Source organism: Anomaloglossus baeobatrachus, chromosome 2 (genome assembly GCF_048569485.1).
Source record: "Anomaloglossus baeobatrachus isolate aAnoBae1 chromosome 2, aAnoBae1.hap1, whole genome shotgun sequence".
Taxonomy (NCBI): Eukaryota; Metazoa; Chordata; class Amphibia; order Anura; family Aromobatidae; genus Anomaloglossus; species Anomaloglossus baeobatrachus.
The window spans coordinates 65,783,582-65,795,816 of NC_134354.1; positions in this window are offsets into that span (position 1 = coordinate 65,783,582).

Sequence of the window (12,235 nt, forward strand, 5' to 3'; positions counted from 1 at the left end):
GGGGAAGAAAAGTCCTCTGAGAGCCATGACTTGTTCATCTTGGTTCTTTTTTCAAAAGCGAGGGGACTCCAACCACAGTCTCCCTCGTTTCCACTAATTGGGCCACACACACCCCACTTGACTGTCATCAGTTGACCCCCATTTTCAAGATGAAAAAGATTCTTTGCATGAAGCACTTTCAAAAATACGCGTGCCTTTCACCTCCCCTGGGTGAGCCAGAGAAAGAAAAGTCCTCTGAGAGCCATGAATTGTTCATCTTGGTTCTTTTTTCAAAAGCGAGGGGACTCCAACCACAGTCTCCCTCGTTTCCACTAATTGGGCCACACACACCCCACTTGACTGGCATCAGTTGACCCCATTTTCAAGATGAAAAAGATGCTTTGCATGAAGCACTCTCAAAAATACGCGTGCCTTTCGCCTCCCCTGGCTGAGCCAGGGGAAGAAAAGTCCTCTGAGAGCCATGACTTGTTCATCTTGGTTCTTTTTTTAAAAGCCAGGTGACTCCAACCACAGTCTCCCTCGTTTCCACTAATTGAGCCACACACACCCCACTTGACTGTCATCAGTTGACCCCCATTTTCAAGATGAAAAAGATGCTTTGCATGAAGCACTCTCAAAAATACGCATGCTTTTCGCCTAGCCAGGGGAAGAAAAGTCCTCTGAGAGCCATGACTTGTTCATCTTGGTGAACATTAGTCTGTCCACATTGTCAGTGGACAGATGCGTGTGCTTAGCTGTCAGCACACCCCCAGAAGCACTGAGGACACGATCCGAGAAAACGCTGGCTGCGGGGCACAATAAGATCCCCAAGGCGTACGTGGTGAGCTCAAGCAATTTATCCAGATTGGAAGCCTAAAATGAGCAGGGCTCAAGTTGCACAGTAATGGTATCGACGTTCCCTTGCAAATACTCATATCTGTGTCTCCTCTGCTTTTTCCTTGTCCTGCTCTTTTGTTTTCGCATGAGTATATGTCCTTGTCACTTTCCCATGTGTTTGTGTTGTGAGTTGTCACCTTTTGGACACCTTTGAGGGTGTTTTCTAGGTGTTTTTATGTGTTTGTGATTGCCTACCATTGTTTCCTATGCGGTTCGAGTTCGGTTCGTCGAACGTTCGCCGACCCGAACTCGAACAAGACGTCCGTTCGGCGAACCGAACTCGAGCCGAACCGCGACCGGATCGCTCATCTCTACTAGTCACATCTCAATATTACTTCTAACAATATAGTCGTCAGGCATATAAAGTTTAAAGTTACATTTCAAGGTTTCCCAAAGGAACTCTCCAGTATCAGTCAGCACAGATCCTCGGTTCATCAGGAATCTTCCTGGGCACACCGAGTCTGTACTGGGCCCACAAGAGATTGCACTGCAGCAGTTCCCATCAGCATCGCTGCCTCTCCTGAGACCTCTGTCTGACAGTCCCTTTAGCTGTGCACTAACCTACATCAACTGGCTCCTCAGCTCCTTGATGGCATCCACCTGCGCTGTCTCTGCAATAAGATCCATCAGTTGTTCCCAGACCTTCTCATGCTGCCGCTCCGCTAACACAGCTTTGCATCACTCCAGGAGTATTCATGTATCCGCCGAACCACAAGCAAAAGCTTAACGCAGCCTGTAATGAATTTTCGTGGAGCTGACGATCCACCGCAACTAACGCAGTGCAACCACAAGACGTGCCACCAGGAAACGCTGCTTTCAATCTAGCATCATATGTGATGGGGTCCTCACTCTGCTTGCTTCTCAGTTGCACTGAGGTAGGCACAGGACGCACTTTGAATACAAAGTCCTGGCTGATTTATTTAATTGCATAAAGCATACCAACAGTATAGGAGATAAATTGCATTTCAGTACAGGAAAACAACATATGCATTTCCACTATGGTACATTAGTGTCAGCCCAGTACGTCCGAGCGTCAAGGCTTTTTGCAGGAAGACCCCAGTCAGTATATCTAATCCCACTTACAACATCTCCACAACAAGCCATGTGCCAAACTGAAAACATTTTAAAAGCTTGAGACACACCCATGGGCGGAGGTATGTGAATAGCCAGTTCCACCCATCTCTCTGGCTATCCGTAAAACCTGTTCCTGGAATGCCCTAATAAGACTTGTGGCATTACAAGTCTTAGAGCAGATATTCAAGCTTACGCCACTTTCGTTCGTAATACATACCCTCTGTCATGTTACATAGTACAGAATGATGTGCTCTTCATCTATATGATCCACAATTACCAAATTATGTCTTGATATTACTTTTAAAAAAAGATAGTCAGTCAGGCATAGAAAGCTTTTTGAATGAATGTTAAAAGTCTGCCAAAGTCTGGAAACTTATCCATGCTAAAGGACCTGTAGAAGAATGTATCATGGTCAAATTTGACCCATGAAGACAGTTTCTAATTATGTATCAGAATCAAATGCACTGATCATCTACTTTCCATAAATTATGAGCAAATTGGTGAAATTACACCTATCAAGAAAAAAAAAAGATTAACAGCCTCCCCCATAACCCCTTAGTCAGTTACATTTTAAGGCTTCCCAAAGGAAGTCTCCAGTACCAGTCAGCACAGATCCTAGGTGCACCAGCCATCTCCCTGGGCACACTGTGTCTGTACTAAGCCCACAAGAGATTGCACTGCAGCAGTTCCCATCAGCAATGCTGCCCCTCCAGAGACCTACGCTTGCCGGTCCCCTTTAGCTGCACTCTAACCTGCATCAACTGGCTCCTCAGCTTCTTGATGGCATCCACCTGCGCTGCCTCTGCCATAAGATCCATCAGTTGTTCCCGGACCTTCTCCTGCTGCCGCTCCGCTAACACAGCTTTGCATCATTCCAGGTGTCTTCATGTATCCACCGAACCACAAACAAAAACTTTACGCAGCCTTTAATGAATATTCGTGAAGCTGCCGATCCACCGCAAGCAACTCGGTGCAACGACAAGACGTGCCACAAGGAACACTGATTGCACTCTAGCATCATATGTGATGGGGTCCTCACTCTGCTTGCTTCGCAGTTGTACTGAGGTAGGCACAGGACGCACTTTGAAAGCAAAGTCCAGGCTGCTTTATTTAAATCCATAAAGCATGCCACCAGTATATGAGATAAATGGCATTTCAGTGCAGGAAAACAACATATGAACTTCCATTATGGCACTTTAGTATCAGCCCAGTACGTCCGAGCATCAAGGCTTTTTGCAGGAAGACCCCAGTCAGTATATCCAACCCCCACTTACAACACCTCCACAACAAGCCAAGTGCCAAACTGACAACATTTTAAAAGCTTGAGGCACATCAATGGGCGGAGGTATGTGAGCAGCCAGTTCCACCAATCTCTCTGGCTATCCATAAAACCTGTTCCTGGAATGCCCTAATAAGACTTGTGGCATTACAAGTCTTAAAGCAGATATTCAGGCTTACGCCACTTTCGCTCGTAATACATACCCTCTGTCATGTTTCATAGTACATAATGATGTGCTCTTCATCTATATGATCCACAATTACCTAATTATGTCTTGATATTACTTTTAAAAAAAGATAGTCAGTCAGGCATAGAAAGTTTTTTGAATGAATGTTAAAAGTCTGCCAAAGTCTGGAAACTTATCCATGCTAAAGATCCTTTAGAAGAATGTATCATGGTAAATTTGACCCATGAAGACAGTTTCTAATTATGTATCAGAATCAAATGCACTGATCATGTACTTTCCATAAATTATGAGCAAATTGGTGAAATTACACCTATCAAGAAAAAAAAAAAATTAACAGCCTCCTCCATAACCCCTTAGCTGTCCTATCCATCGCCAAGATAGGTGTTTTGTACCATTTTCAGTACAAGTCATTTTCAATCAATTTCCTCCTAATTTAGACAAAATAGCTGAAACATTTATCGCACAAACCGTACATGTGAGGTCTGCTTTTTTTACAACAGGTGAAATATGTAGTTTTGAAATGTCCATTTTTTATTGGCCTGAACTGCACTACTTTTTTATTTTTGTAGGTATTAGTACATAATGATGAGGTCTTCATCTATAGGACCCATCCATCTCTTGGACTGACTGTCATTAATAGTACTTGTTTTTCCACAACTACCTAATCACATCTCAATATTAGTTCTAAAAATATAGTCGTCAGGCATATAAAGTTTAAAGTTACATTTCCTGGCTTCCCAAAGGAACTCTCCAGTACCAGTCAGCACAGATCCTAGGTAGTGATGAGCGAGTATGCTTGTTACTACTCGGTACTCGCACGAGTATCACTGTACTCGGGCTACTCGGCGGGGACCGAGCAATCTCGCGATACTCGTGCTGTACTCGTGGTCTTCATCCCTGCATGTTGGCGATCTTTTGAGAGCCAGCCCTCATGCAGGGATTGGCTGGCAGACCACTGCAATGCCACAGCCCTGTTACTTGTGGAATTGCAGTGATTGGCCAGCCTGCACAGCGTGACCGAGCCTTTATACCGGCGGGCGCGCTGTGCTCTGCACACAGCTATCCAGACAGTCAGTGCAGGGAGAGTGTTGCTGCTTCAGGGAAAGGTTTGCGGCCCTTTATAGTTATTTCCGTAGCAGGGCTGCAAACAGTGTGACCAGAAGTCCTTCTCAGGACTATTATAGTTGTATACAGGCAGGCAGGGTATAGCCAGGTCGGAGTACAGTAGCAGAGTCCTTCTCAGGACTATTGTTTCTGTATACCGGTAGGGTATAGCCAGGTCGGAATACAGGCTAGTGACCAGAAGAGTCCTTGTCAGGACTATTGTAGCAGTATACAGGCAGGCAGGGTATATAGCCATTCCTAGTGGTGACCGTATACCAGCCTTCATCATATGTGGGGCTGGTGTACACAGTCTAAAACAGTCCTGATAGTGTCAGACTTCTCAGTAATTGTCGCTCCTAAAAACCTGTTAGGTTCTTAGTGCGTCCGTGCTTGCATTTAAAAACCGCACGTGTGTGCCTGTCTGTGGCAGCGTACAGGTGCACGTTTTGCACAAACTATTATATAACGCACAAGTCTAGTGTATAATACACGTCAGTCAGCAGTGTCTGATAGTGTCAGACTTCTCAGTAATTGTCGCTCCTAAAAACCTGTTAGGTTCTTAGTGCGTCCGTGCTTGCATTTAAAAACCGCACGTGTGTGCCTGTCGGTGGCAGCGTACAGGTGCACGTTTTGCACAAACTATTATATAACGCACAAGTCTAGTGTATAATACACGTCAGTCAGCAGTGTCTGATAGTGTCAGACTTCTCAGTAATTGTCGCTCCTAAAAACCTGTTAGGTTCTTAGTGCGTCCGTGCTTGCATTTAAAAACCGCACGTGTGTGCCTGTTGGTGGCAGCGTACAGGTGCACGTTTTGAACAAACTATTATATAACGCACAAGTCTAGTGAATAATACACGTCAGTCAGCAGTGTCTGATAGTGTCAGGCTTCTCAGTAATTGTCGCTCCTAAAAACCTGTTAGGTTCTTAGTGCGTCCGTGCTTGCATTTAAAAACCGCACGTGTGTGCCTGTCTGTGGCAGCGTACAGGTGCACGTTTTGCACAAACTATTATATAACGCACAAGTCTAGTGTATAATACACGTCAGTCAGCAGTGTCTGACAGTGTCAGACTTCTCAGTAATTGTCGCTCCTAAAAACCTGTTAGGTTCTTAGTGCGTCCGTGCTTGCATTTAAAAACCGCACGTGTGTGCCTGTCGGTGGCAGCGTACAGGTGCACGTTTTGCACAAACTATTATATAACGCACAAGTCTAGTGTATAATACACGTCAGTCAGCAGTGTCTGATAGTGTCAGACTTCTCAGTAATTGTCGCTCCTAAAAACCTGTTAGGTTCTTAGTGCGTCCGTGCTTGCATTTAAAAACCGCACGTGTGTGCCTGTCTGTGGCAGCGTACAGGTGCACGTTTTGCACAAACTATTATATAACGCACAAGTCTAGTGTATAATACACGTCAGTCAGCAATGTCTGATAGTGTCAGACTTCTCAGTAATTGTCGCTCCTAAAAACCTGTTAGGTTCTTAGTGCGTCCGTGCTTGCATTTAAAAACCGCACGTGTGTGCCTGTCGGTGGCAGCGTACAGGTGCACGTTTTGCACAAACTATTATATAACGCACAAGTCTAGTGTATAATACACGTCAGTCAGCAGTGTCTGATAGTGTCAGACTTCTCAGTAATTGTCGCTCCTAAAAACCTGTTAGGTTCTTAGTGCGTCCGTGCTTGCATTTAAAAACCGCACGTGTGTGCCTGTCTGTGGCAGCGTACAGGTGCACGTTTTGCACAAACTATTATATAACGCACAAGTCTAGTGTATAATACACGTCAGTCAGCAGTGTCTGATAGTGTCAGACTTCTCAGTAATTGTCGCTCCTAAAAACCTGTTAGGTTCTTAGTGCGTCCGTGCTTGCATTTAAAAACCGCACGTGTGTGCCTGTCGGTGGCAGCGTACAGGTGCACGTTTTGCACAAACTATTATATAACGCACAAGTCTAGTGTATAATACACGTCAGTCAGCAGTGTCTGATAGTGTCAGACTTCTCAGTAATTGTCGCTCCTAAAAACCTGTTAGGTTCTTAGTGCGTCCGTGCTTGCATTTAAAAACCGCACGTGTGTGCCTGTCGGTGGCAGCGTACAGGTGCACGTTTTGAACAAACTATTATATAATGCACAAGTCTAGTGAATAATACACGTCAGTCAGCAGTGTCTGATAGTGTCAGGCTTCTCAGTAATAGTCGCTCCTAAAAACCTGTTAGGTTCTTAGTGCGTCCGTGCTTGCATTTAAAAACCGCACGTGTGTGCCTGTCTGTGGCAGCGTACAGGTGCACGTTTTGAACAAACTATTATATAACGCACAAGTCTAGTGAATAATACACGTCAGTCAGCAGTGTCTGATAGTGTCAGGCTTCTCAGTAATTGTCGCTCCTAAAAACCTGTTAGGTTCTTAGTGCGTCCGTGCTTGCATTTAAAAACCGCACGTGTGTGCCTGTCTGTGGCAGCATACAGGTGCACGTTTTGCACAAACTATTATATAACGCACAAGTCTAGTGTATAATACACGTCAGTCAGCAGTGTCTGATAGTGTCAGACTTCTCAGTAATTGTCGCTCCTAAAAACCTGTTAGGTTCTTAGTGCGTCCGTGCTTGCATTTAAAAACCGCACGTGTGTGCCTGTCGGTGGCAGCGTACAGGTGCACGTTTTGCACAAACTATTATATAACGCACAAGTCTAGTGTATAATACATGTCAGTCAGCAGTGTCTGATAGTGTCAGACTTCTCAGTAATTGTCGCTCCTAAAAACCTGTTAGGTTCTTAGTGCGTCCGTGCTTGCATTTAAAAACCGCACGTGTGTGCCTGTCGGTGGCAGCGTACAGGTGCACGTTTTGAACAAACTATTATATAACGCACAAGTCTAGTGAATAATACACGTCAGTCAGCAGTGTCTGATAGTGTCAGGCTTCTCAGTAATTGTCGCTCCTAAAAACCTGTTAGGTTCTTAGTGCGTCCGTGCTTGCATTTAAAAACCGCACGTGTGTGCCTGTCTGTGGCAGCGTACAGGTGCACGTTTTGCACAAACTATTATATAACGCACAAGTCTAGTGTATAATACACGTCAGTCAGCAGTGTCTGATAGTGTCAGACTTCTCAGTAATTGTCGCTCCTAAAAACCTGTTAGGTTCTTAGTGCGTCCGTGCTTGCATTTAAAAACCGCACGTGTGTGCCTGTCGGTGGCAGCGTACAGGTGCACGTTTTGCACAAACTATTATATAACGCACAAGTCTAGTGTATAATACACGTCAGTCAGCAGTGTCTGATAGTGTCAGACTTCTCAGTAATTGTCGCTCCTAAAAACCTGTTAGGTTCTTAGTGCGTCCGTGCTTGCATTTAAAAACCGCACGTGTGTGCCTGTCGGTGGCAGCGTACAGGTGCACGTTTTGAACAAACTATTATATAACGCACAAGTCTAGTGAATAATACACGTCAGTCAGCAGTGTCTGATAGTGTCAGGCTTCTCAGTAATTGTCGCTCCTAAAAACCTGTTAGGTTCTTAGTGCGTCCGTGCTTGCATTTAAAAACCGCACGTGTGTGCCTGTCTGTGGCAGCGTACAGGTGCACGTTTTGCACAAACTATTATATAACGCACAAGTCTAGTGTATAATACACGTCAGTCAGCAGTGTCTGATAGTGTCAGACTTCTCAGTAATTGTCGCTCCTAAAAACCTGTTAGGTTCTTAGTGCGTCCGTGCTTGCATTTAAAAACCGCACGTGTGTGCCTGTCGGTGGCAGCGTACAGGTGTACGTTTTGCACAAACTATTATATAACGCACAAGTCTAGTGTATAATACACGTCAGTCAGCAGTGTCTGATAGTGTCAGACTTCTCAGTAATTGTCGCTCCTAAAAACCTGTTAGGTTCTTAGTGCGTCCGTGCTTGCATTTAAAAACCGCACGTGTGTGCCTGTCGGTGGCAGCGTACAGGTGCACGTTTTGAACAAACTATTATATAATGCACAAGTCTAGTGAATAATACACGTCAGTCAGCAGTGTCTGATAGTGTCAGGCTTCTCAGTAATTGTCACTCCTAAAAACCTGTTAGGTTCTTAGTGCGTCCGTGCTTGCATTTAAAAACCACACGTGTGAGCCTGTCTGTGGCAGCGTACAGGTGCACGTTTTGCACAAACTATTATATAACGCACAAGTCTAGTGTATAATACACGTCAGTCAGCAGTGTCTGATAGTGTCAGACTTCTCAGTAATTGTCGCTCCTAAAAACCTGTTAGGTTCTTAGTGCGTCCGTGCTTGCATTTAAAAACCGCACGTGTGTGCCTGTCGGTGGCAGCGTACAGGTGCATGTTTTGCACAAACTATTATATAACGCACAAGTCTAGTGTATAATACACGTCAGTCAGCAGTGTCTGATAGTGTCAGACTTCTCAGTAATTGTCGCTCCTAAAAGCCTGTTAGGTTCTTAGTGCGTCCGTGCTTGCATTTAAAAACCGCACGTGTGTGCCTGTCGGTGGCAGCGTACAGGTGCACGTTTTGAACAAACTATTATATAACGCACAAGTCTAGTGAATAATACACGTCAGTCAGCAGTGTCTGATAGTGTCAGGCTTCTCAGTAATTGTCGCTCCTAAAAACCTGTTAGGTTCTTAGTTTGTCCGTGCTTGCATTTAAAAACCGCACGTGTGTGCCTGTCTGTGGCAGCGTACAGGTGCACGTTTTGCACAAACTATTATATAACGCACAAGTCTAGTGTATAATACACGTCAGTCAGCAGTGTCTGATAGTGTCAGACTTCTCAGTAATTGTCGCTCCTAAAAACCTGTTAGGTTCTTAGTGCGTCCGTGCTTGCATTTAAAAACCGCACTTGTGTGCCTGTCGGTTGCAGCGTACAGGTGCACGTTTTGCACAAACTATTATATAACGCACAAGTCTAGTGTATAATACACGTCAGTCAGCAGTGTCTGATAGTGTCAGACTTCTCAGTAATTGTCGCTCCTAAAAACCTGTTAGGTTCTTAGTGCGTTCGTGCTTGCATTTAAAAACCGCACGTGTGTGCCTGTCGGTGGCAGCGTACAGGTGCACGTTTTGCACAAACTATTATATAACGCACAAGTCTAGTGTATAATACACATCAGTCAGCAGTGTCTGATAGTGTCAGACTTCTCAGTAATTGTCGCTCCTAAAAACCTGTTAGGTTCTTAGTGCGTCCGTGCTTGCATTTAAAAACCGCACATGTGTGGCAGTCGGTGGCAGCGTCAGGCTCCATATTGTCCCTGGATAGAGACGTGCATGATGGCCTGTAAACCTGAAGTGCCCATTGTAAGGAAGTGGGTCTATTGTAGTATAGCCCTTAGGCAGGGAAGCCAAAAATTTGGAGGCTCCACATTGTTCCTGGATAGAGACGTGCATGAGGGCCTCAAAACATTGTTCCCATTGCAAAGGAGCGGGTCTCCTGTCGTTGTAATGCCCATTCTGAAAGAATGGGTGAAAAAATTTACCACTGGGGGTATACCTGAAACAACGGCCTAACTATTGTAACGGTCATCATGATGGCGCATGAGGAGAAGGAGGAGCAGTCCAGCGATTAGCCAAAGTCCAAAAGTGTGTTACCATGGGTGAGTGGAGGTACGTGGCAAATTCCCGTTACAAACTTTAAATTCCGCTGTCATTTGCTGGTGGTGTGTTGAAGTCTGGCCCAATCCAACCCTTGTTCATCTTGATCAGAGTCAGCCTGTCAGCATTTTCAGTTGACAAGCGGGTGCGTTTATCTGTAATGATTCCACCTGCGGCACTAAAAACACGCTCTGACAAAACGCTAGTGGCAGGGCAGACCAGGACTTCCAAGGCGTAGAGAGCCAATTCATGCCACGTGTCCAGCTTGGATACCCCTTTATTGTAAGGCACAGAGGAATGTCGGAGTACAGTTGTTTGATCTGCAAGGTACTCCTTGAGCATCTGGGCAAACTTAGGATTTCTTGTGGCACTACCCCGCACCTCAGGGGCTGTGGTATGTGAGGGGCTGAGAAAACTGTCCCACATCTTAAAGACTGTTCCCCTACCTCTGGCGGATTGGACTTGTGCCCCTCTCGGCTGTACGCCTTGGTTGTCCACTGATTCCTGACCTATGCCGCTAGCGTTTTGTGAGGGGAATGCTTTGCCTACTTCCGTGACTATGGCCTTATGGAACTGCTGCATTTTGCCTGACCTCTCCGCCTTGGGAATAAGAGACATAAAGTTCTCCTTTTAGCGTGGGTCTAACAGTGTTACCAACCAGTAATGATTGTCGGCCAAGATGTTCTTAACGCGAGGGTCACGAGACAGGCAGACAAAGTCAGCCATGTGTGCCAGACTCTTAACAGCCATCACTTCAGTATCCTGACCAACACGATGACTGAACATGCTGTCCTCCTCCTCCTCCTCCTCATCATCATCTACCCTGTCCTCTGGCCAGCCACGCTGAACCGAGGGTATGACTGCATGTCATATCCTCAATTTGGCCGGAGAGTTGCTCCATGTCTTCATCCTCCTCCTCGTCATAGTCCTCCACTGCACGTTGTGATGAGACGAGGCTGGACTGTGTGTTATCACCCACACCCACTACTGTTTCTTGCTCCAACTCATCGCGCTCCGCCTGCAATGCATCATGTTTGTTTATGAGCATAGACCATTATAGAAGACAGAGAAGCGGTATGGTGACGCTAATAATGTCGTCATCGCCGCTCACCATCTTGGTGGAGTCCTCAAAGTTTTGGCGGATGGTACATAGGTCGGACATCCATCTCCACTCCTCAGGTGTTATGTGTGGCGTTTGACCCATTTCCCTACGGCTTAGGTGATGCAGGTACTCAACAACTGCCCTCCTCTGCTCACATATCCTGACCAACATGTGCAGAGTTGAATTCCAATGCGTGGGGACATCACACACCAGTCTGTGAGCCGGAAGATGCAAATGGCGCTGAAAGCCGGCAAGGCCGGCTGAAGCAGTAGGTGACTTTCGAAAATGTGCAGACAGGCGGCGAACTTTTACCAGCAGATCAGACAGCTCTGGGTATGACTTTAGAAACCGCTGAACCACGAGGTTGAGCACATGGGCCACGCATGGACTATGTGTCAGCTGGCCTCGCCTCAAAGCCGCCACCAGGTTCCGGCCATTGTCACACACAACCTTTCCTGGCTTTAGGTTCAGAGGTGTGAGCCAGTGATCTGCATGCTGTTTCAGAGCTGACCACACCTCTTCTGCATTGTGGGGTTTGTCACCTATGCAGATTAGCTTCAGCACAGCCTGTTGCCGCTTCGCCAAGGCAGTGCTGCAGTGCTTCTGTGTCGCCCTCGACAAGCCAGGGGCCACAGAGCACAACACTTACACACCCCACACTCCCTGCAGGCACATCATAGTCAAAACACAAAATCATTGTTGCCTTCCCCAGGGGCTGTTGTCCACACCAGGGGGTGGAGCCAGGCGGTTGGTCTCCACCCACCAAGGAGTTTACAGTCCTGGAGGAGGGAAAACACAGGCAGTGAGAGTTAAGCTAAGGAAGTGGAAGGAGGAAAGTAGTAGAAAGTAGAAAAGTGACAGCAAAGAGACTGAAGTTGGTCCGGGTGTGTGGCCCGGACAGAACAGCAAGGTTGGCAGGATGTGGTGACCATCTGCAGTGGAGGCCGATTGGAGTCTGCCGTAAGGACCGTGGACGGGTGGTGACCCGGCGGTACCGGACCGGTATAGAAAGAGAAGCCAGCACCATTGGCAGGGGCCT